The sequence below is a fragment of the Phalacrocorax carbo genome, chromosome 4, assembly GCF_963921805.1.
Source record: "Phalacrocorax carbo chromosome 4, bPhaCar2.1, whole genome shotgun sequence".
In the NCBI taxonomy this organism is placed as follows: domain Eukaryota; kingdom Metazoa; phylum Chordata; class Aves; order Suliformes; family Phalacrocoracidae; genus Phalacrocorax; species Phalacrocorax carbo.
Window position 1 is genome coordinate 47,502,232 of NC_087516.1, and position 24,906 is coordinate 47,527,137.

The 24,906-nt window shown below is 37.6% G+C and overlaps 2 long non-coding RNA genes across 2 annotated transcripts in view; one reads left to right on the forward strand and one right to left on the reverse strand.

Moving 5' to 3' along the window:
* Window positions 1-2,813: 2,813 nt before the first annotated feature.
* The window catches only part of LOC135313087 (uncharacterized), a 307,634-nt gene continuing 285,541 nt past the window's right edge, over window positions 2,814-24,906 (reverse strand). Inside the window, exon 9 of the long non-coding RNA XR_010372679.1 lies at window positions 2,814-9,807. This is a non-coding gene — a long non-coding RNA (uncharacterized LOC135313087). The remainder of the gene's footprint in view (window positions 9,808-24,906) is intronic.
* LOC135313271 (uncharacterized) lies at window positions 12,453-24,692 on the forward strand. The gene is made up of 3 exons (XR_010372888.1): window positions 12,453-12,529; window positions 18,581-18,635; window positions 22,142-24,692. It is a non-coding gene; the product is annotated as an uncharacterized LOC135313271 (long non-coding RNA).

Below are 24,906 nucleotides of genomic sequence, written 5' to 3' on the forward strand. Positions count from 1 at the left end.
ACTGATTATTTGGGACAGCACTGATGGCCGGTAGTTTCTGAGACAATTTAAGTGTTTTTTACTTTTAAAAAGTCTTGGCTATTCCAAATGGGAATAGGTAGTTCTGAGACTTGTAGGTAATGTATTATATGTTAAAGAGCTTGCTAATTCCTGATAAATTTATTATGAATAAATAGTATTGGCCTAAAAGTTGGTATAGGTTTGATTAATATTTCTCTGCCTCATTGTAAATAGTATTCACTCAACAAAAGCTGTAACTGCTGTTAACTAACGCTACACAAAGCCTTTTAGCAGTGTCAATTTATTGCGTCCCCTGTGTATTTATAGTGTAAGTAGCTTTCTGTTAGAAATCTTGTTTCTTTGAGCCGATTTGGTAGAGGAACATAAAACAATCCCTTATGAGGAATTTAATAGTCTAATGGAAGTTCATTGTGTTTAAATAAATTTCAATCTGCAGTTCTTTCTGTTATAGGGCTGGTTGTGGGGAGTTAGTACCTGCCTTTAATCTCAATAATTTTTGCAAAGTTTTGTGAAAAAAATTGAAGATGGGAGGAGTAGTAGATTATAAAACTGAGAGGAAAAGGTTTGGATTTCAGGTGGCCACCTGGATAGGCTCACCGCTTATCTCTGTTTTAAAACAAAATGTGACATTATATTGAGTCTAGATGTTGAAGAGGCAAGTCAGTAAGCATTACACTTCCATACTAATTTGACACCTGAAGCAAGTCTTTATATAAAGTTTGCTTTGAGGTTGGTGGAAACATTTTAACACTCAGCACACTTGATTTCTTCTTTTTTAAACTGGGGATAGCCTGGGAATCATTAAGTGCCAAATGCTTTCATCAAACCCATAAACAAAAGGGGATTCTATAGTAAATCCATTTACTCTCAAGAGGTTTCAACAAAACACATTTTCACTTATTCAAAGTAGAGGAATAAATCTGTAGCTCTTTTTAAAGAGACTTACTTCACAGCCCTAGGAGGTAGACACAGTACTGGATTTAAAACAAAAGCTGTAACAAAAGCATCCTCACCAGGCTCAGTAAATTGTGGCAATGTTTTATAGGTCTGTAATACATCTGCATGTGAGAGCTATTCAGTAACTGCCCAACCTACCAACATATACAGTCTATGTGGAGAAAAATATGTGCTGTAGGGATGCTGATTTTTGATTAAATAAACGCTGAGTGAATCAGCTTCTTGACTAAAAGGAAAGGCTATGCTCTGATAGCTGTGCTCATGAGTTAGAAAATTACTTCTATGGCAACGGAAAGCTTAAACAACCTGGTGTTTACCTGTATTTAATCACACCGTACTCTTCCTGAGTTGCCTTTCTCATCACAGATCATCTCTACACAAGCACGCTGGTAATTAACCTTGCCTGACTTACTTAATAATGACACAGTCGCTGCCACAGTAGAGGCTTCTAGCTCAAACGTGGGGTTGATGTTACTGAATAAATACAGCGAAGGGAAGCTGGTTAGCTCTGGAGGTTGGCTCCTGCACCACATAATAACACTGGATGACAGCCAGCACAGAATATATCTATACACATCCATCTGTTGTCTTATGTCTTGGATACATACTCTTATATGGCTTTTGGTGGCAGAGCCTACTTCATGTATTTCTACCAAGCACTGGGGTGTCAGAAGCCAATTAACTGCTAGTTTATTTAGTGCAGAATATGGAAATATCTGCTCCTGTGTATCTTCTGAAGAGACCAGGCCACAGCATTTATCAGAACTCAGTTTTAGGGGTTTTGGTCAGTCAGGTAACCTATGGACCCTCATGGCATTTTTTAGGCCGTTCGGATATCCCTCTCACTACAGCGATAGGGAGCAATCAAAATACTCCAAAGAAACATAGTTAATTAAATCCATACTGCTACAGTCATTTGACCAGTGATGTATGTATCTGTAGTGCAGAATGCTACAGCAGTACGAGCAAGTCTTTCATGGGGCGATCAGTGTTCCTCCTCATCAGTCATAGTGTTCACTAGTGGAAATTAAAATGTTCTTGTCATTCTGATCTTAGTCTCAAAATATAACATACTCAGAAATGGTACAAAAAAACCCCCAACCAACCAAACAAAAAAACCGGTCTGGATTTCTTTCCTCTCTGTTGTTTATAAGTTAGATCAAAATAAAGACATTCCAGTGTTTTAAATTTCAGCTATTTTTATGAAAAGTTATTCTGTAAAGTATCGCTAGAAACCAAAATTATTATAATTTAAAGTCTGTATTACTTGCAGAAAACACACACTTTTTCTGACAGAAAATTGGGGTTTTTTTAGATTGTTTAAGAGAGTTTGAATCAGTATTATGCATAGCATATAAAAGATAGGAATGAATGGCAAAGTTAGCAGTGTAATCTTATATACAAAAATTACTTTTAAGCTTATAGTATGTATGCCCAAATTAACAATGAGAATTTCTGGTTGTTTTTTTGTTGTTGTTTGTGGGTTTGTGTGTTTGTTATTGTTGTTGTGGGTTTGGGTTTTCTTGTTTGTTTGTAGGGTTTGGTTTTCTTGGCTGTTTGTAGGGTTGGGTTTTTTGGGGGGGGGGAGGTTCCCCGTTCCCCTCCCCCCCCCCCCCCCGCCCCGAGCTATGCTTTCCAGATGTGTGGGATCAACAAAATAGTCTTGCCAGGTTTGATGATGTGTTGTGGCAGAAGGCTTAAGGCTTTAAATACACGTTGTGTGCAGCAACCAGAACAAAAAGGAACTTGCTAAGGATGGCTGAAAACATTAATGCTTAAAGCTCAAAATCAAACTTACAAAGGTTTCTGAGAATGGCATAGGAATTATGTTTATTTTAAGGAATATTTGAAGCTGGCAACATTATGAGAGAAGATAGTACATAAAACTTCCATTGCTTCAAAATGTGTTACGCTCTGAGTTCATTTACAGTATGTAGGTTGAACTAAGAGGACAGGGACAGGATCCTTTTTAATGGATATTGCTCTATTGAAATTTATGGTTTCTATTATTTGCTGATATTCTGTGCTTTGTATGTAAATTACTTTACAGTTTCACCTGCAAATAAAAATCATATGGTTGCAAAAAAACCCCAAACTCCAACATGATTATATTTGGAAGATTTACCAAGTTGTGTAGGCATGTCATACTAGGATTGTAATCCAGCAATTCAGCTAGCTCCATGGAAAATGTTGTAGATGTTTTTGGCATGACTATATTATTCATTTGAAAGGTGTGTTTAGACTTTGTCAGACAGATTCTGATAATGCAGCCCAGAGCAGCGTCTTTAAGAATGAGAATAGGCGCTCTATTTACGGTCAGTTCTTGCACAGAAACTATTAATGTGGATTCCTCACAGAAGTCTCAGGCACAGCAAAGGAACAATCTTTCAATAACAAATTACTCTGAGTCCACAGCCAGGAGCTATGGAGGTTTGATGAGAATGGAAATACAAAAGAACAGAAGCAGATTTATTGCTTGTGTCAGCACTAGACTGGGGGGTGGGGTGGGGGAAAGAGCTTCCATGCTTGCCTTCAAATTAAAATTCAAATTCTTCAAAATAATGATAATGAATTAAGTGAGTAGGTGGTTTAATTCTTTCTTAAGCAACATAAAGATTTTGGTGTTGACAGTGTCTTTGAGGCTTAAAAGGAAAAAAAGCATGACTTAATTCTAGCAGTGATAAATAACAAGTCAGAACGTAAGTTTCCTAATCACATTTACAGAGTACTTTCACATACATATTTGGTTAAGAACTATTTCTAAGGGAGGTAGATTTCCTTTCCCATCTTTTGTAATGATATTTCTTCTCATACAGAAACAGTAGATAAGCAGTGGTCAGAACATCCTTGGTATTACTTTGATTACTGTGGATAAGTTTCTAAATGTACCTAGGTTTTTGTTCTCATCCACCTCTACAAAAAAACGCAAAACATAATGCTTTTCTCCTCGAAAGAATAGATATAGGGTTAATTTAGCAGGTAATTCCCAATCCCTCAGACTTTGCTTACCCCTTTCTAAGGAAGTTCTGCATTCATCCCCACTGAAAATCAGTCCAAGTTGTCTACGTAACTTCACCACACTGTCTTGAAAAACTCATAGACTGTGGTGAGTTGAATCATGTCTCTTCCTCACAGTAAGTGAATGAAAATTGAGCTTACTTCTGGATTTTGGGCTATTCAGTGAATGTCACTGAAGTCTTGAAATAATGAACTTTGGCTTGGTTGTGTACAAAGAACAGCTGGGGCTTGAGCTCTGAAACTTTAGATACATACACATGCTAAGGAAAGCCACTACTCTGTGGGGAAGGGGTAGCTGGAGTCTCTTCAGTTCCACAAGCCAAATTCATGGTCAAATCATGTGAAATACATTTAATTTGCACAATGGCGAGTTCCTAAACATTTATCCCCTATTTCCCCTCCCTTGCCCCCCCAAATGAAGGAGGTTCTGATGGAGTGATTTGTAAATCTTGGGGGGGACAAGAGGACTTGAAAGACCAGATAGCTCAGAGCATTGACAGTAGACCAAATAGTGTCCTATTTAGATTCAAACACGCTGTTACATTTTGCTGTTGTCTATCCCAATTGATTTTATTTAGCCTAATTAAAAGTTTGACTGTTGCTTTGAAGAAAATGAAATCATAGGTGAATTGGTTGTAAAACATAGGAGCTGTGAGGATATGGCAATAACTGCAGAAATTTAGGTTTCCTCAAATTCAGTGAGACTAAGCAGAATATAAAAAAAGGACATATCTGTACAGGACTGGGGCTCTACTGGAGTAGGTGCTCAAGACTAGTGGGAAGAATGCTCAAAATGAGACTACTGGGAAGCTAACTTGACTCCACCAGAAAATACTCTGTCCTGAGTGACGCTGGTGGAAATAAGCCTGAACTGAGTTCACCACCAGAGTTACAAAACCTTCCAGCAGATCGGAAGAGATCATCACTGTCCTGCAGCATAATGTGTGGACAGGTAATGAAGATCCAAACTCTGCTGATGTGACTAAAATTCCAGGCACTGTGGTGAGCTGTTCAGTTCAGGCTTTTAAGTACTGCTGCAAAGTGTTTATGCATGATCAACCAGGATATAGCTTTAGTAAAATGTGATGTGATGAAGGCACTTGAATTTGCAGTCGTCCCTTGTCTAGCTTGAAATATAATAGTAAATATTTTGCCGCATTTTTTTTTTTTTTAAGATTTCCTCATCTCCATTTGCCAAGAAGTCCCATTTGCTATAGAATCATAAACACACTTTTTATTTTATTCCTCCGGGAGATAGTTATTGGTATGGCTTTACCAACTTTACATGTAGACTTTTTGTTTTTATATGGAGAACGTATATCAGACACCAACCACAGGTTAGTCTATCAACTTCTGTTGTCTCAAACCTGTTCATGTTTGGTGGGGTTTTTTTGTGGTCCCGCCCCCCCCCCCACATTATTATAAAATATAACTTGATTTAAACATGCTGTTTTCTCTTAAACAGATATAGTTTCATTCTTAATGCAGTAGGTAATTAATTACAAGTATTTGTGAGCTTCTTGCCATAGAAAAATAAAGAAGAAATATGGAAAAAAAAAAAAAAAATCAGTGTTGTGGCTGAGAGTGTTATTCATAAGATAATAGGAGAGCAATCCTGGAATTCAGAGTGATAGACTGCTAGGGCTCCAGCTCCCTGTGGACAAGAAAGACATATAAATCTTAAAAATTAAATTCTTTACATTCTTGGGACTGAGTTGAAAACAGCAGTTTGTATTGAGGCATGTTTTGGCTTTTACTGAGTAAACAAGAGCTGCACAGAGTATCACATGAATACATAAACCAGTAAGCTTCTCTCAGTCTTATGTATGCTACTGCCACTAGTTTCTCATAACTTTATCAATATGACTAGCTAACAACAACCAGATCAGCTGTGTGCAGCAGTAAATAAATATTTCATAAGCACCCACAGAAATAGATACTGTAAGCTTTTTGAATATGATGAATGTGGGCATTCTGCATCTTTGTACAGTTGCGTTCTCTGATAAATGTGATGTAAAACATACCTATAAATGCTAGTGGTAATACAAATAACTATAATAAGTACTAATAGTCAGACTGTTTCAGAATAATATCAGGTGTGAGTTCAGATGATGCAAAATGTCACACTTCTGTCGCTTTGCATTTGCAACAGCAGAAGATTTGATTCAGGTTTTCAGCTAGTTTCAATATTTCAACCACATTTTATATGGAGAAATATCCATATAATACCATTGCAACTCAAGTCCTGGAAAACTCTACAAAGAGCTATGAACAGTTTCCAAAGAGAAACTATTGACCCTTGATGAGATGTAATATGACTGAATGCCTAATATGGCCAAGAACTAAAATTTTGTTGTTCTTAATCGCAGAATACTTACTTCAAAACACTCTGACATCCAAAGGGCATTCTTTGAACAGATATTTCAGTAAATATTTGGTTAATCGTTATCAAGGTTGCGTAGCAGTGGTTTTCAAAGACTGCAGTCAATAGAAACAAAAAACACCCCACCCCTAAACAACCCAACAAATCATAGGCAAAATATTTCATTCCTATGGAATACATACCCAGTTTGGTATCACACCATTCTTCTTAAACCTATACAATAAGATGCGTAGATAGTCACACCTATGTTAAAGCAGTTTTATATAAAACCTAGTGTTTAGTTACTTCTCAGTTAAGCTAAGAAATCAGATTTTTTTTTTAAAGGGTTTATTTTTGGGACGACTCCTTACCCCCTGTTCTTCCCCTTCGATGCTGCGTTCACTTCAGAGGAGAGAGGATCAACTTCTGCTGTGTATAACTATGAGATCTGTTAAATATAACTTGGCAAAACTTTGGGAATGAAGCTGAAAATTATGGGTCTTAGTGACTGCTATTGTGATCAGTGCTTGCAGAGCCGGGAAGAAGAGATTTCTTCTCCTAATCTGCACACATTCATTATAAATGGTCTGAGCGGATAATCAAGAGAAGTCTATGCTTTGGTTCAAGAATAGGGAAGTTTAAAAATACTGGGAGGAATACAATGAAATCTTTCTTCTATATCTTTGATAGCTTCCTTTCAGCTATCAAGGGGGCTATGAGATATCCTTTCCTTTCACAAAGTAAGTGGGCAATTAAACTCCATCTGAATATTTCAGATGCACAGCATGGATTCCAGTATAGACTTTTCTGAACAATTTAAAATCAGAATTAAAATTACTAATTTGTTTTTTTACTGTAAATTTTCAACAGCGGAGTATGAAAACCACAGTACAAATCAGATATGCATTGCACACCCTATGCAATTTCTTGGGGTGAACAGGGTTGTGATACTTACCATCTTTGCTCAATGTTGCTTCAGTGTTGAACTGCATTACGGTAAACTGGACTGCTTCATCAGTAATTTTGTATTTTATAAAAGGAGTGCAATCAGAAACAAATGGTATTATTTGAAAGGTGATTTTATTGTTTCAGAAATAAAAGAGAATTCCCAGCACTTAAAAACAGAACTGAGGAAGAGCTACATATCATGGTCATCACAGATGGCTATTACAAGCTTTGAATGTCTCAACCGTAGCATTACTACTGGGTTTCTTTGGTGCAGAAGAGAAAGTCTTGTTCAAACAGAACTTTGCAGCAGGACTCTGCTCTGTGTATGGCCACTCTGCCTGGTGGTAGAGTGAGTAATGCCTTCACAGCCCATTGGCAGGTAGAATAAACACTGTGAGTAATCAGTAGAAATAGCCCATGGAAGGAGGAAAATATGATCGGTTTCTTTCCCAACCAGGAGGACAGCAGTTTATGACTTATACCTTACAAAACATGATCTTTGATGTTTGAATCCCTCTTCCTGCTTCACTGCTTCCTACCTTCACATTTACCCTTCAGGTTCCTCATCTTTTGAATGTGTTTGTTTTGTGTAGACACCACCTTAGGATAATAGCATTATTCTTGATTTAAACAAACAACTGACCAACCAACCTGTATCTGTCACCTCAGGTTAAGTAAATTTCCTACTCAAAATGTTAGAGTATGCAGCTGCTGCTATGATTGTTACTATTTCTTCCCTCGCTGTCGTGGTTTAAAGTGAGACACTGCCCCCCACCCACTTAATTATTGAGGTAATTATTGCTTAGATTAATAGTCCATTACTTAAGCAAATAAATTTGAATCGGGACCCTGTAGACTTCTTGCTTATTGCCCAAATAATGTATATGCATTGATCTTTTAAAGACTAAAGATGGCTCTGTGGTATGTTTCTTTGTGGGCTGTTTGAACACGGTTCATTGGCCTCGAGTTCATATTTGTTAAAACTTTTGAACGTGTTTACAACATTAGGTGCCTATAGTTCCATATAAGCTTGCACACTTTCAGTACCTAGTTGGAATTGGGTAAGACTCAAGTGTTGCTTAAAAAACTTGTTTGATTAGTTTGTGCAAATAATCTTAAGTGTGTTTTTGTTCTTAAAGCCTGCTCTTTAGACAAAGAGTCTTTATAGCTTAGTCATTCATGATGGAAAGATCAAAAGGCTACGGAGGAGAAAGTGCTTGACTTTGTGGTGAAAGTGTTGGAATGAGTCTCAGGAGACTTTGAGTCTTGGCTGGGCCACAGACTTCCTGTATGGTCCTTGTCTCTTGGTTCCTTCTTCTGTAAAATAGAGGTAAGAATACTGCCCTGTCACAACATCTGGAGAGAAATATTTTTGATGGTAAGGAAATACTGATTTTAATAGTAAGGAAAAAGGGCTTTATGGTAAATAACTGAACGTGGAAGTGAACCCAATTGAAGTTTGAAATTAGTAGTTTAATAATGCATTTGTACCAACCTGTCATGTATTTTTACTTGGCCTGTTGCTGTGGCATGTAAAAATAAAGGCAATGACCCTAATTTGAGTTTTGTATTAACTGTATGGCTTAAAAGGAGGAAAAAAGACAACTGTTTTGCATCCCTAGTTAATGCTATTAATGTCTTTGCAACAGAACTGCAATTCATTGTGCTTTAATCACAGCTAGAGTACTTGCTCATGAAAATTTGCTACCTGCCAACTCTGTTCTTTTCTCTTCTGCTGCTGGCTGATATTCGTGAATCAGAGCTAAAAATAGACCTACTCTTTTTTTTCCTTCTGTTCTAATAGGCATCCTTTTACTGTCAAAGCTCAGCACCTTGGACTAGCCCTCACTGCACTTCATACTTTACCTTCTTGCTCATAGAAATACAAATGATCTTAAGCAATGTGAAATCACTGCTATAGTATCTAGAACATGACAGCAATTTGGAGAGGACAACTTCACAGTATCAAGGAAATAAAGACACAAGTACCTTACAAACAAGTAATGGGTCTATTCTGGCTCAGATCTGTTTTGGGGGCATTTTGTTCAAGCAGGATAATGTAATGCAGTATGATGAGTGTAACTGGTGGTGGTGGTAGCTCATTTTCTTCTTAGAGGTCAAATAAAGTCATAATTGAATGGTATTTTTATGTGGTGGTCTAAAATCATTTTACAATCAGAAGAAAAGCAGGGGAGTGATATACCAGTGTAAAACCAGAGATTCCAGATGTGAACTGGCATAAAAAGGTAGCTTTGAGAGACAGTTGCTAAAAGCACATTGAAGCTGAAATCTAGAGAGGAACAGTGAGCTTTCTGGGATGGCTCAGGCCCTTGCTGAGAGTCCAAGGGTGCAGACACACTGCAATCAGGAAACTAACATTAGCTCAGACAGGATGCATGAGTCAAGGATATTGAAAGGAGATGAAATACATGGTATTTGGGCATCTGCCACTCACCAATTGCTGGACACAGTTTGTGGTTCATGCTGCTGATCGGAACGTACTGGAAAAGAAACAAAAATAGTTCAAATTGGGTTAACAGCTAACATCTGTCATGTGACTTTCTGAAAGACAGAACTGTTTAGCTGCGAGGACACGACCGGAGAGGACAGTAAAGAAAAACTCATGGTAGTGAGTTTCCCTTTTTGGTCCACCACACCCAGGCCCCCTCATTCTCTTAATCTCAGCTGATAAGGTTTACTAGCCTGAAATACAGAGTATAACCTGACAAGCAAAGCATGTGTGGTCCAAAAACTGCAGCCTATGTTTTGCTATTTTCTTGAGTTGTCTGCTGAATTAAAACCCAGAAACTGTAGGTGTTCAAAGCAGACATCACAACATGGCCCACTTAGTTTCATTTAGGCTGGATTAAAAACAAAAGATCCCAGTGACCTTGCTCTGACCTAATAACAGCAATTCCTCTTTCAGACCATGCTTTGCTTTAGTTACCACCACTTACAGGTATTTTTGTGGATGGATGTAGCCAAACAGTTCAATGGTATGGAGCATTTAACAAACAGTTAAATGTTTCATTTAACATATGCTGACTACTGTGCATTTGGTGTGAGCTTTAGACTGAAGTTATATCAGCAGCTGGAGACAACGACTTAGACAAGAATCTGTTCTGAGCAGTCGGTTCAGATAAGCACACGATATGTTTTGCTCTCACTACTTTCCTGACCCCCAAATCTTTGTCTGAAATCTAGTACTAACTCTGACATATTTAAATTGATTTTTTTTTTAAATAATTTGATGACCTGTATTCAAATACTTTTGTCTCCCTGTGTTTCTGGGATCTGTCAGACATGAAATCTGACTCCTCCTTTGTTATATTGTTTCTATATCAAGAATAAATTCATTGAATTCTTGCTTCTGACCTGTGTAAGCCGTTTTGGCATCTCTGGCATTTTCCAGGAGCAAGGAGTTCTCAAACTCTGAGCAATTGCTTATTTCCATGACATTTTTAACCCACTTAAATTCTCTTGGCTATGTTTGATAACTTTAGACAATGATAAGCTGATCCTCTGAATACACTGCGGCTTGCCTCTTGTTATTGAAAAGATCTATGTAGTGGTGGAATAAGTCTTTTCTTAAGACTGAAACTTACTCTTTACAGAGAAGAGACGAGAAGACAGATTTCAAAAGTTTCCAAAATAGCTTGGAAAAACAGTGAAGTAAAACTACAAAGTAAAATTGTCTGTTATTTTAAGACCCTACTGCATGCATCTGTCTAAAACCAGTACTTATGTTTGCTATCCAAAAATTCTCAGTTCCCTGGTTTATATTTTCTAAAACCTAAAGCTATTTATAGTTTGGACTCTAAATTGTAGCATTTGCTCCTGCTTTACCTTCTTCTCCCTTACAATATGTCAAATAAAAGCACTATTTGCATTTATTTGGCCAACAAAGCTTGAGTCTGGAGAGTAGGCATGATTGACTGGATGTACATGGAGACAATTTGAATTCATTTATATATATGTTTTCTCAAATTTATAGGCTCTCAGTTTCTTAGAGAATTTTTGCCCTATTGTTTATATCAAAATGGCTTATCTGACCTTTATGTTTACATAGTATAATGGATTCGCCTTTCAAATGCTGATCAGCAATGGATATTATCTTTGATCTCCCTAGCTGTATCATTATTTTTACCTTGTGAATGAATTCACCAGTTTTATTGATAAATTCCCTGACTGGGCAGATCACACTAACACTGTCCATGTCGTTAAGTCAAGAAAAAGCTCACAAATATTATTTAAAAAATAACAAGTGTAGAACTTTTAGCAGAATCACATTTATTATGTTTATTTTATCTCAAAAGCAAAACCTAATAGTATATGTTTGTTGCTTATTGTATGTCTCAAACTGAAGTATTTTCTTTGCCTTATAAGGCAGACTTTACTCACTAACTATCTGACACTTACTTTATTTAACTAGTTTGGTGCAGCCAAAGGGTAATGCCAAATTACAATTAGGACATCTACTGTCCAGAATATTTATTGTAGTGCAGCTCAGTTACGTGAAAAACAACTTCTAAATGATGTGACTGTGACTGTTTTATAGTGCTGTTTTACGTTTGGTAGTATTAGTGTTTCTTTGAAGACTTCTAAGGTTTCCTTTTCATTCCTTCTAAAGAATTTTTTTTAAAGCATCCCAATATCCAACCCTTCAAACAAATAAACACAGAAGAGGTGTAAAACATTGTCCCCTACAGTTCTTTAAATACAGTAGTAATTTGGGACACACTTCAAGCTTCTGAAAGGCTTTCCATCTGATTTCTAGGTATAGACATTTGTTGCTATATGCTGCAATTAATTTGCTAAATCTAAATATGTTTCAGAAGGACACAGTCTTTGGCTATGTCAGGGTGGTGTCTGGTGCATGTGAGGCATGAAGGCAAAGCAATATATTCAGTTTAGCTGCTCATCCTTCCAGTCACTGAGAGTAGTTTGTACACCAGCTGACAATCAGTAGGCAGCAACCCTGGCTCTGTGTCCTTTTTTTTCATTCTGAACACTTTTCTACCTCCTATTTTAAGGAATCCTGTCTAGCTACTGAATGGAAATCCTGTATTCTCTTAAATCCACATCTGACAGTTGGGTCATACTGACTTTTTTTTTTTTAGAAGGTGAAAACATCCGTAAGTAGGAGAGGAGAGGATCTGAAAGGAGGGGGAAATCCAGGACTCCCCGCTCTTGCAGAAGAGTAAACTGATCCAGTGCAATTCAGTAAATGGTTAAAGATGTTAGCCACCCTTGTCTTCCGTTAGTTAACAGCTAAAAATAGGAACTATGGCTGCTTCATGTTATTTCTGTGTAGATGATGGCCCCCTTGTCTGACAAGCCTATGTATCTACAAGGTCTGACCCTTGTTTGATATCACTGGACTCCTATGGTTTTCTGAATGACTACTGAAAGGACCTCTTCCTGGAAATAGCCCAATGTGCATCCGACATGATGATGATCAGCACAGATTAAAGCTTGGAGGCAAATGCCAATGGTATTGTCAAGAAAAATCCATCTGCAGACAACAATAGACTGTCCTTGGCTGGGTCTGAGAGCACCCTCTCTCAAATCTACCACCTGAGTTGTGGTCTGTAGGGTGTGCTAGAATTTGGGCCTAAGACTTTTAGTTACTCATCAAATGTGTTTTTTTTTGTATCATCAATTTCTTCTTGCTCACTCTTTGCATAGGGTATTTGTAAAAACTGTTTTGTGTTATATCTGTGGGCAGCTGTAATTCAAAATTTACTTTTGAACTGATACTGCTCTGGCAGTTCTTGTGATAATGAGTGTGTTGGGATATTGGTTTTGTTTGTTTGTTTCTTTTGGTTGGTTGGTTTGGTTTGTTTTCCTCCAGAGTTAAGAAAAGTATATTGCTGTTGCTAGTGCTGTTATTACTGCTATTTAGTATACTATTCAACTCAAAATGTTTAAGGCTTATACATTTAATAAGCATAATCTAAAAAGATAAAAACAATTTGAGACATTTTTTAGTGGATCTGTTCAGATGTTTGGAGAGAGCACTCTATCAGCTATTTCAGCTGATCATTAGTATTTGTTTTAGTTATTGTTATGGAGCCTTTCCAAGTTCTCCCCCAGCCTCTGATTTAGAAATGCAATATTTGTGTCTGCCTGTTTTTTCTGTGAAAAGTCTGAAGTTAATGGTTCTGGCAGACAGACTAGGCAAAATGCAAGAGTGAGCACTTAAAAACGAAAAAAAAACCCAAAAAACTGGACATTTGAATTCTGAAGTGCTATTGCAGTGATTAAAAAATAAAATACAAAACTCGTTTGATCTGAAACATGAATACAAGTTCATTTTGAGTTTACAAAGCTGAGAACACTAGCATCCTTCAAACCTCTTTGGAAAAGCAGCCAATTTAAACTTCCTGAGAGTGAAGTTTGTGGGAAGTGGCTTAACATATTAAAAAAGCATTTTGAACTCCAAACAGAATAAGGTATTATGCTCAAAGATGATCCTTATGCTTAGCAAAGGAAACTACAAATTGTGAAACATTTGGTGTATGGTTTGACTTATGCCACTGTTACAGCAATGTATGCAACTCTTCAAAATAATCTCATCGCGGGGAATGTCTCATTAAAAGGACCTCTTTTTTGGCGGTTTGTTTCCCCCCCCCCACCCTGCGCAAATAAGGAAGTGGGTAAGAGCTTTCAAACATTGTAATCAAACATTCATCCTTGCAGACTCTTTGGAACAAAGTAAACTTTAAAGATTAACCTGACCAAACTAAATTTAAAAAGAAAAGAAAGAAAAGTACAACCATGTTCTTAGAACCTTACACAAAACTACATAAGGGCCCACTGTATAAAATATGCTTTACAGGGACATGTAACTTATGCCAAAGAGTAGGGCAGGCCTAAAAAGTGATTTTTACCTTAGACAAGAATCAAGTGAGCAGTCAGGGTGCCATCAGTCAGGTGAAATTCCGTGGCAGAAGCAGAGCTTTGGATTCTGTCTGTGTTTCTGGTGCACTGTAGCCCCAAATGGTGGTCAGGCCCACAAAACTCAAATGGTGTTATACAGTCTTTGCCATCTTACAGGCATTAGTCACTCATGAATATTCCAATCAAGTTGAGTCACCCCCTAACAGCAAGAAAAGCTGGATTAAGCCCCCTTCCCTTTTTTTAACCTTGTACTTCTCTTTTTTTTTTTTTTTAATGTGGTTTTTAAAGGCTTGTCTTAGATTTCCAGTGGTATAAATTAGATGAGCAGTAGGTTGTAAACAGATATTCTGATCATGGAGGTGCTGCTGTTGAGCTGTAGGTGATATGCTCAGCTGTAGGTGTGATATGTTACTATATATTTCTGTATAAAGACAGACTGCCTGCACATGATAAATCATGCAGTATTTCCCCAATTTATGCTGACTGAATGTATAGTTAAATCTCAGAAAAGTTTGTTTTCTTCTGAAAAGAATTAAGTGGCTACTATTTTTTAACATGTTTGTCAGAATAAATTATGGGAACAGACTTCTTGGAGTTTATTCCAAAACTAAGAATTGCTAAAAGTACTAGATGTCATTTTATCTTGTGCACCTGTGCATGTGCAAAAATATATCAAGTATAGATGATGTTTGTCATGTTAGAAAGATATTTCTTTCTGAACATAAATGAACCTTGATTTATAGGGTTCATTAGCAAAAGCTGGCCCATGTTGCCATGTGTTAATTTCTGCTGGAATGAAAGCTTTCAATCTGCTTTGAGTGTAGGGATGGCATATCAGCAAGCTCCCAAGTCTGGCAGTCTGGCTGTCCAGAAAAGAAAGCAGTGAAAGATGTAGAGGAAATACTGATTTCTGTTATGACTTCTTTAAGATCCTGCTGCTATCATCAGTCCTGTGTTATATCATCTGTTGCTTTTGCTTGCTGATTCAGAAGGTGAATCTATCTCCTATCTCCTAGTGTGTTTGGTATTTATTTAAAGCTGCAAAAGACATCGTCTGAATTGCTTTTCATATCATGCATCTAGCTGTAAAAGCCTCTAAAAGTGATGGTTAGAAACAAGCATCAAAAAAATGACAGGAATATTAATATTCAGAACATAGCCTATGTAACATTGAAATAGCTTTGTGCACTGGCTATATGAAAAGAGATACCAGTAACATTATGTAAGGGAATTCACGTGCTTCTAGGTTTGTGAAGTTTTTTTGGTTGGTTAATGGTTGCTTTTCAAGTGTGATTTTTCAGTAGTTAGGGGAGTGGTCTCTCTTTTTACAAGCTTTCTAGACCCCACAAGATGTAGCAGTCTTTTCAGTAGATATAAAAGATGGCGGAAAACAAAATTGCCGTACACTTCCTGTTATCCACAGGTAACAACAGGCTTTCAGGTAGTAGCAGAGAGAGCAATTTCTCAGATGACTAAATGAAACCGATGACTAAATTCTCTGCTAGAGAGAGGAACAAGATGCGAGCAGCATGTTAAATGCAACCTTTTCTTGCCTTCCATATTGCATTTTGTTCAGAATCAAATCTGCAACAGTTTTGATTTCTCATTTCACTAAATTGAGGCGATGAAACCTCAATTCTTGCTTGTTTCTGCATTCAGAACTGTTCATAAGTGATTTTTAATTACCACCACCCCCCCCAAATACTTTGCTGCTTTCACCGTCTTTGCTGGAAATGCAATGCCATTGCACGGACAGAAATCAGAGAGTAGTCTTTTGTACTCTGTTAATGGATGTGAAGGGAAGATTTACCATTGTTTTTATAACTCCCTCTACAAAAGTTCTTGAAACAAGAAAGCCCTTTCTAGCACCTCCTCTACTGAAAGCAACGTGAGTATGTTCTGTTGCTTTTCAAGTAACAGAATTTATGGGGCTCTGAATGTGGTGAGGCTTTATTGGAATGATATCAAAGGGTTCTGTGACTTTGTTTTCTATTCATGGTGTAAAGGCCTTCATGGCTATGGAGCAGGGGCTTGTAGCACTCCCATACTGTAGCAGTATATCAGTAATGCACTTCACTGGGTTCTCAGAATTACTTAATTGTGATCTTTACAGTTTAACTGGGTTCACAAAATCTACTTTGAGAGGCTCATCAACACGCAGTAGATGATTGGCTCAGTTGGCTGCCATTTGACTGATCTCTTAAGAGGGAAGAGATTATACCAAAATCAAGACTTTTGCAAAAATCAGATGCTCATTTTGGCTGGAGCCACAAGTAAGTGCAGAAGCTCAACTGAGAGCTGACAAAGACTTTCAGAAGCACCAGAATAAAATCCAAATGGATTTTCGAACTTGCCATCCTAGGTTTCAGAAAATGCATATGGCAATAGGTCTTGTGGGTCCTGAATAGGATACTTGCTCTTCCTCTTCTGCTTATACCAAGGGACACGGTGTTTAAGAACTTCTGTAAGATGTGGTAGCTGTAGCTTCACATACTCTTAGCCCCAAAAGCTTCACATCATGGGAACAGCTTAACGTTTGTGCTGTTAGAAACTAAACCTTTTTCAGGAATTTTTCTGTTTCAGTATCTCCTTCCCCCCCCCCCCCCATTATTTTTTTCAGTGATGAGGGGAAATGGATATTGGGATTTGCATGTGGTAACTATTAATCTAGTGCATTCTTAGTGTCTCAGGAGCAGTGAACTGGTCTGTTCTAGCCTATGCCTATACCTCCTGGAAAAGTATGACCTCCCATGGAACTAATTCAGCCTTTCAGAAAATTAACTGTGGGTTCAAAGACTGTGTAAGAATCCAGTAATTCAAAATCATAAGGATCTGATTGTGTTGTGTGGGTAAGGTACGAGGCTTTGTTTGATGTGTTTCCATCTTCCCTTCCTGGATGTGTCTGGCATCAAATATGCTTTCTGTGCTACTCTTCAATCTTTTTCCAGCCTGAAAGTCACTGTTACTTGCCTGCTCCCACCTGCCTGGCCAGCAATTGCTGTATAAGAGCAAGCCCCTAAGGTTGCTGGTAGCAGATTCTGCCACCTTTTCTACCAGCAAGTAGGACTGGGAAGGAAGACACTAAACTGACATCCTTCCTTGGGCGTTGTAGCTTTAGCCAGCTCTACAACAAAGGCTTAACAGTTGCATGCTGGCCACCAAATGCAGTTTGTAATTTCAGTTTGGGCGCTCAGGCTTCTGTCGCCAAAATCTGTCCTATTACACGCTGTGAAGTAAAAGTTTGGGGTTTGCATTTTAGCCAAAACCAACAACCGAGATAGGAAATGGCAAAGGAAGGAAAAACAGGAAGAACATGTTGTTTTTGTAAAAAGCTAATGGATTTGAATGCCGTCTTTCAGTGTGAGATAATAATGAAATATTTATAATCCTATCTGACACGTATACATAGACAGAAAAATACCTTCCCCCAAGAAGGTGAGAGACAAAAATGAGTAACACGTCTATAAAGTATCAGTAAGTAGGTGCATTTTGGTTTTGAACATATCTGCTAGCATGTGAAACAGTTCTGTGTATGTGTATTCTAATGAGAAGCATTATCTATGTATCTCAATATTAGAAAACAAATGCCTATGGTGAAATTGTGTCCTCTTATACATCACTTGTTAACATTATTTTGTGGTGGGCTGCTAAAGGGTAAATTAAAAAATAATTGTAAGTGTAGCATATGGCTAATTATGTTATTGATTTCTGAGCAATTATAGACATTTTTATAATATTTGCATACTCCCTCAGGAAGGTCATTCTTTTCCCATAGTCTGTTTTCCTGTATGCGTGGTCTCTTGGTCTTCGCTTGTCATGGGGTGTGCTTATGCAATGTAGAAGGTTCTTAGATTGACAAGGAGCAGCCCTTCCTCATTGTGTGGCTTTCTGACTGGACTTACGAGGAACAGTGACTCTCTTCAGCCATTTGTAATAAAGTGCGGAGCGGAGGGAAGCTGCAGATAAAGGGAGCACCTTGTAAATTACCTATCCTGAAATGCGCATCTTACGTATATGCTGTGGTATGGCAGATGTTCAATAATACTGCTGCTTCATTTTTTTCTTCCATATAAATGCTGTTTTTAACAACCCAGTAGTTAAAAAATGAAATAATCACCATTTACCCTGCAGCACTGCAAAGAAAGAAGCAACAGGTCACCAGAGCACCAGTTACTTGAATGGCTAGAGGCTTTACAGCAAGGTCTGAGGTCTTCAGCTGAGGGAAACATTCCCTATCAGTTTCCAGAAAAAAACTTTGTTTTATATGTAGATTACAGCTTCAGTATGAATTTTCATTTTGGTCTCCTTCTGCCATTTTACTGTGTCAGTTGCAATAGAAATGATGACATTTAATTTTTTTATACTTTGCAGCAGAAGACAGCTGAGAAGGTGCAATACTACGCAGTGTAACAGATGGTCTTCTCATGTACGTGTTGTCCATGCTTGCAAAGAACATCATGAAAGTAATTCTGCTGAGAATGACGGAGCAGTGATGTCACTGGCAATGTTCTGATGGAGAAACATTTCCCTATTAATTTATTTATTCTTTTGATTTTATTCTGGATGCAAAGGAAAAAAATATTTTATATGAAAAAAGACCTAGTGCTGAAAGCAGTAAGTAAAATACGTTTCCTCTTGAAGGAAACATTTATTTAGTGGTTTCCACAGGGGCGAGTTTTTGTTTAGTCTAATATTCTCCTGCCTGTTTAATCTGTATAGTCAAAATTATCTTTTCTAACTCTTGTTTTTACTTGCTCTTTGACTGCAGAGTTCCTAGTGTTGAGAAAGATGCACCAGAACAGATTTCTACAGATCTACATTTTTTCACAGTCCCACAACAGAGGGATGTTCCACTTAACCTGCGCAAAGCCACAAAACCTCTCAAAGGCAAAGTGTCCCACTTACCACAGACGGCGAGTACGCAAGTACGGGCTGTGGCTTCCCCTACCCTGCTTTCTTTTCTAACTATATTAGTTTTCTTGGCTTGGCCTTCCTTTATGGTATGAGCTTCCTTACAGCGGGAGATATTTTAAGAAATAAACCCTCCCAAATAACATCACTTCCCAACAACCCTAGCGAGGCTGAGTGGGAAAGGACAACAAAGTGCCAAGACAAATATTGTTTGAAAGGATGGGGCTCAGAAAGGACTGAAATACCAGTCTGTAGCAAGACTTAAAAGTAAAATTTTTATGTAATCATTTCTTCTCTTACTTCATTTTTAGTACAATCCCTAAAGGGTCAGCTTCCTCTAATTTTAGTCTCATTTGAATAACCTGGGCTTTGTATTTCAATATCAATGTGGATATTTAAAGAAACCAAAGCAGCTAGCGTTAGTTACAATAATTATCCACTTGCAACTACTCCTGTTGTATCCTTTCAATGAATAAAGTAATGCTGGAGCTTTTTCAGTTCTCCCACATCAGAAAGTGAATGAGTGAAGCTCATTTTAGAGGCTAGCAAAAGAAAAGGAGTAGACCCCAGGTTGATGTCATAGCATCTAGGGCCAGAGCATTCAACAGCAAACACACAAATGCATAACCCCAGGGAAAATGTAAGCAGGAGCTAAGATGATATGGATACTAGTCTGGGCTCCTCCTGTTAAATTGATATTGGATAAAATATTCTCCCAAATGATTATGATGTCACAAAGTTGTTCATCCTCTCTTTTTCCCTTGTTCATCCCATCCTTCTTGAAGAGAAGAATACATAAGCCAAGGCCCGTAATTTTGTCTGCATTTCAATGTTTGAAATACTATTTATAGTTTCTGCTGACTATGTTGGCTTTGGGGGTTTTTTTGTGTGTTTTTTTTTTTTTTTTTTTTTTTAAAAAAAGGTAACATCAGGTTTGTGTTTTGTAGCATTGTACAGAGTTGTGTGTGTATGTAACCAATAACCATAGTTAAATGATGAAGGAAATGCTGCATGCGGTGTTAGTTGATGCATGGTAGTTACTATGCAAAGTCTACAGTACTTATTTCTGCTGGTTCTTTTCTTAGCGGCTCATAACACTGAGTCAGTTGGTTAGATTTTTCTTTTTAAATGTAATTTTCTACTTAATTTTGCAGTTTCACTGCTGCTGTTATACTAAAACTGTTTTAAGCATCTCAGCTGCATACAGGAGGTTTCCATTAACAAAACATATTATAATAACCAATGTGAATCCCTTTATCCTGATTTCTTTTCTTTTCTACTGCTAGTGATTCTAAGCCACAATACTCAGATGCTTAATAAAATCAACTAGGGCATGTGAATATGTGCAGTTTCATAAAATATTGCTTGAGTATTAAATGTATTTAACAGTTTTCTCTAAAAAAAAATATGACAGGGTTTAAAATGTTTAAACTTGAAAATAAGACTTGATTTTCATATTGTACAAGGAGAATGCTGAGGTGAAGCATCATAGTGAAGGAAACAAATCTGAGAAATCATTTGAGTGGATGCCGATGTGCAACTTTTTTTGTGTGTCTGTAGGCTGCAGAACAAAGTTATATACACAAAGGGATTTAGACCTATCTGTACATACAGTCAGGGCCTGAAATTACACTTGACTACTTTCTAGTGTCAGAGGACCCAAGTTTGTACCTGTGTCCATCACTGACCTGCTCAGCTGTCCTCTCTACCCACCAGCAAAGAGGTGTGTATTTCCTGGGCCAAATCCATGCAGCCTCAATGGCTTAAGACTAGTAGGTGGGTCCTGTTTTGTTTCTAGTGGATACCCTATCCCTTTGTGACTTAACACCTGAATGCAAGTAATTACTGAAGAGTTTACGTAAGACTGTCAACAAAGCTGACGAGGCGGAGATAGCGCAGGCATCTTTGGAGGTGTAAGGAGAGGAGACCCTATTCCCAACTTATGGGACCCAATAGCTGTATTGAATTCAAATTTTCAGGACAGGATTTCTATAAGGATTAAGGACTCTGCATCCCAGTGATTGTAAAATATCTAGACTCCCCAGGCACTGTAGTTACCCAGTGTTTCAATCAAAAAATCCTGCCCCTTCTCATCCTCTGGAAGCTTAGACGGTGGCAGCCAGATCACAAAATTGGTGCTAAATTGAGTTCCTGTTGTGGATAAGGCTTTAACAGCATCTCTAGTCTGTACTTGTTACTGTTGTTCAAATCCTATGTAAAATAGCTCCAGCAGTTGAAGTGCACTTCTGCAGAAGGAAGGCTTGCAGGAGCCTTACCTACATCTTGCCTTTAACTACACAAAGTTACCACATTGTTCAATACAATATTGAGAATGGAATTAATATTAAATAATATGTATATTCACAGTATATTTATGTATCTATCGTTAATACTAAGAATTGATTAGCTGTATTTACAAAAACATCTTAAGAATAAAATTTTAGAATTTTTTTCCTTTGTACTCTCTTGGGATAGCAAATAAGAATATTAAGAATACCTACACAGGTAAGCCTTACCATGCCACAGGGGACTGCAGCGAAGCCTGGGCTACAATAGTCTCTACTACCAAATTCAGTGCCCAGGCTTCTTTAAGTGCATGTTGCCTCTTGTCACTTCCAAATCAGTTGCCAGACCTAAATCTGTAAGCCAACTAGCATTTGTAATATTATAAATTAATTACCACTTTTTTTTTACTAAGAATTTAATACACAGTAATACATAGAAAGGCTGTAGCTATGATGAAGAATAATTAGTCTGTGCTCACCTAGCTTTTTCACACCAAAACTGCATTTCTGAGCCATACACTTTTTCTTAGGAAAAACAGAAATTGATTTTAAAACTTGTAGCACCACTTTCACCACAGCTGCATATCCCCAAAAAGCACAGAAGATGCTGACTTTAGTCAGTTACTTCTGAATACTAATCAGGTACACTTATCTGGAGGAGTGCATAGTATCATACGAGGTGTTCTGGCCAACTGCCTTTACAGACTTATTCAAGGCACTGCCCTTCTCTTTGTAGGTTGGTGAGGAAACAAGCAGAAGAAATCCACACCTGACCTACATTCTATGGATTTCTAAACATGGAGGAGGACTATACCTCATCTTTGAAAACACCAGTTCCTGACAATGCCGCAAAGCAATGGTGACCTCACCCACTACAAAAGTCTTTGTTCCTGTCAGCTAAGTAATTTTTTTTTAATGTTAACTTGGTCCTATTTTTTTTTTTTCCTAGCTTTGCAGACTACTCTAAGTGGAAATGGAACTTCAGAACTGGGATAAAGTTAGTTACCTATATTTTAAGTACCATATTCTTATCATATATGGTCACTTATCATCTAAGAATGATGGAAGCCATATTGAACATATAATGCAAAAATATCTGGGAAGTCTATTTTGTGATAAGTATTCTAGGAAATTAGGTCAGTAGTAATTATTATCAGCGTGGTTAAATTTGAGTTTCCTGTTTGCTTTTTTTCTTCTAATTACATACTATTGAAACAGAAAAGAGGAAGAAAAATAATTTTTGTTTGAAAAACCAACTACAGGCTCTCTAATGTGTCATAATTATTTTAATTTAAAACATTTATAACAAGATGTTGGTTATCTCAATGTAATTAAAAAAAGAAGCCATTGTTAAGAAATTAGTTGATAGATGAAGGATCAGAAATGGCATAAGCTTATTAACTATACCTTACAGACATAAAAACGCATGACAAAAAAGTTTCCCTGGGAAGAACACTTAGATAATTCTCTGGGCAAGTTCTGTTCTATTCCCAGCCATTGTCTGTAATTCTGTGCCACATCTCCTGTGTGCCCATTTATCATTCAGAATAGGCACGTCACTGATGCTGATATGATCTTGATCAATGAGCAACTGTATATTGTTGTTCTGTGGATAAGCCCTAGATAACAGTTCCACCAAATGTATTTAAGCCTGAGAATTAGCAAGACGATGTATTACTTGACTCTAAGGACAGCTAACAACTGAACAGGGGATCTCACTTCTTTGCTCTTCCTTTTCAGATGGTACAAGTCTTCCCTGTTACCTTTTAAAAATGAGAGGGCTTACTCAGCATATACCTTGTTCATATCGCTACAGTTAGTACAGCAAAAAATGCTGGCACATCACTGACTATTTAATGCCACAAGTAAATATTATCACACTTCTCAGCTAGTCTGTGGCTGAAAGAAACTATGTAAGTGAAGAGCAGCAACAAAGGTAAAGCAGAGGTGTGGATAACAAATCCTCAGGGGGAAAACCCAACTCTGAAGAACAAGTGTTTACATAAAATTTGAAGAACAAGTGTTGGCAACAGCCTGTGTGCCAATTCAAAATAAGGTGGTTAAATTTTAGAAAGCGGATGTTTAAGTACTGCATCTAGACAATTCTCCCCTTACCCCCTGCCCAAAGCCCAATAAAAGTTAGAAATAGCTGCTATTTATTACTGTTTGTATGGTCAAGAGGTTTCTGTAGGCTATGTGTCGCTGTTCCCATCTAGATAATTTCTGCAGAAATTGGTTATCCTGTGTTCTTAAAAAAAAACCAACACAACACGCAAAACCACAAACCACAAAAACAAACCCACACACTAAACCCAACACCTCCCCCCTAGAAAATACCCAAAAGCTGAAATAGTGTATAGCTCACTTCTACGACTACTGTTCAAGCACAAGCAAGTCTTGAGCAATGATTGCCTCAAAATAATACTTGATCTTTTAAAATGGGCTAGTCTAGCTTCTACTGCACAACAATCACTGATATTACCTTTCTTGTGTGGCCCATTACTGAGGCTGGATTTGATAAGGAAGCTAGCAATGCCTCCCAAGTATAGGAGAGGATTTATGCAGAGTTTTCTCCATCAGTATCTTATAGCACTGGAACACACTGAACCATAAGCTACAGTGCACTTGAGTCTTAAGGTTATAAGACACCCCTCTCTCTAAACCAAATTCTCCAGGAATGGAAAAAAATGGAGAAACCCAGTGACGTTTCTTTACAGAAAGCACTCACATGTGAAAGGCTAGCCAAACAGGGAGAAGATTCATTTCCAGTTCCTGTTGTTGATTCCAACTTGCTGTCATTACTTTGCCTTGCCTGGGAAAGGGTAATTTATTTTTGCCTTTTTTTAATAAAACTGTTTTCTTCATTCTGCTTTTCCAAATACAAAAAGGAACAAACAGACCCTTCATCCTGCTACCCTGTGACACAGCATTTGAACCTAGCAGCCTGGCGTTCACAAGCATGATTTGTAGAGAATGTAAGGAAGGAAGAGGGAATAGCACATGCTGCCAGCCCCAGGAAGGGATTGCAGAGCTGCACAATCTAGGCTAACCGAAACCACGGTCAGGCAACATGGTATCTCAGGAGAAAGCTGTCACTGGTTTTGTACAAAGCACTAATCTTTGCAAGTTTTAAAGTAAACAACCCATTAATACTCTAGTACTACTATAATGAATTTGCAGTTACTTTTTTTCTGATCAGCCTAACAGTATTCTGTTCTTCCCCTTATAAAGTTGCATTACTGTTCCTAATGGAGCTCCATGCTTGTTTTCACCCCTTTCATGAATTAGGTTGCACTAGATTGCCTAAGTTATATTTTACAGTTAGATCTAAAGTGCCTTTTATTGTGTGTGTGTAAATTGTTTGCAGCTTGTCAATTCAACAAACTGAGAGGAAACTATTTTTGATTCAGATCCACAATATCTATATTTAGAGTCCTTTGGGATTCTCAGTTAAAAAAAAGGCAAGCCAAACAAACCACCCCCACCCCAAACACCACCACC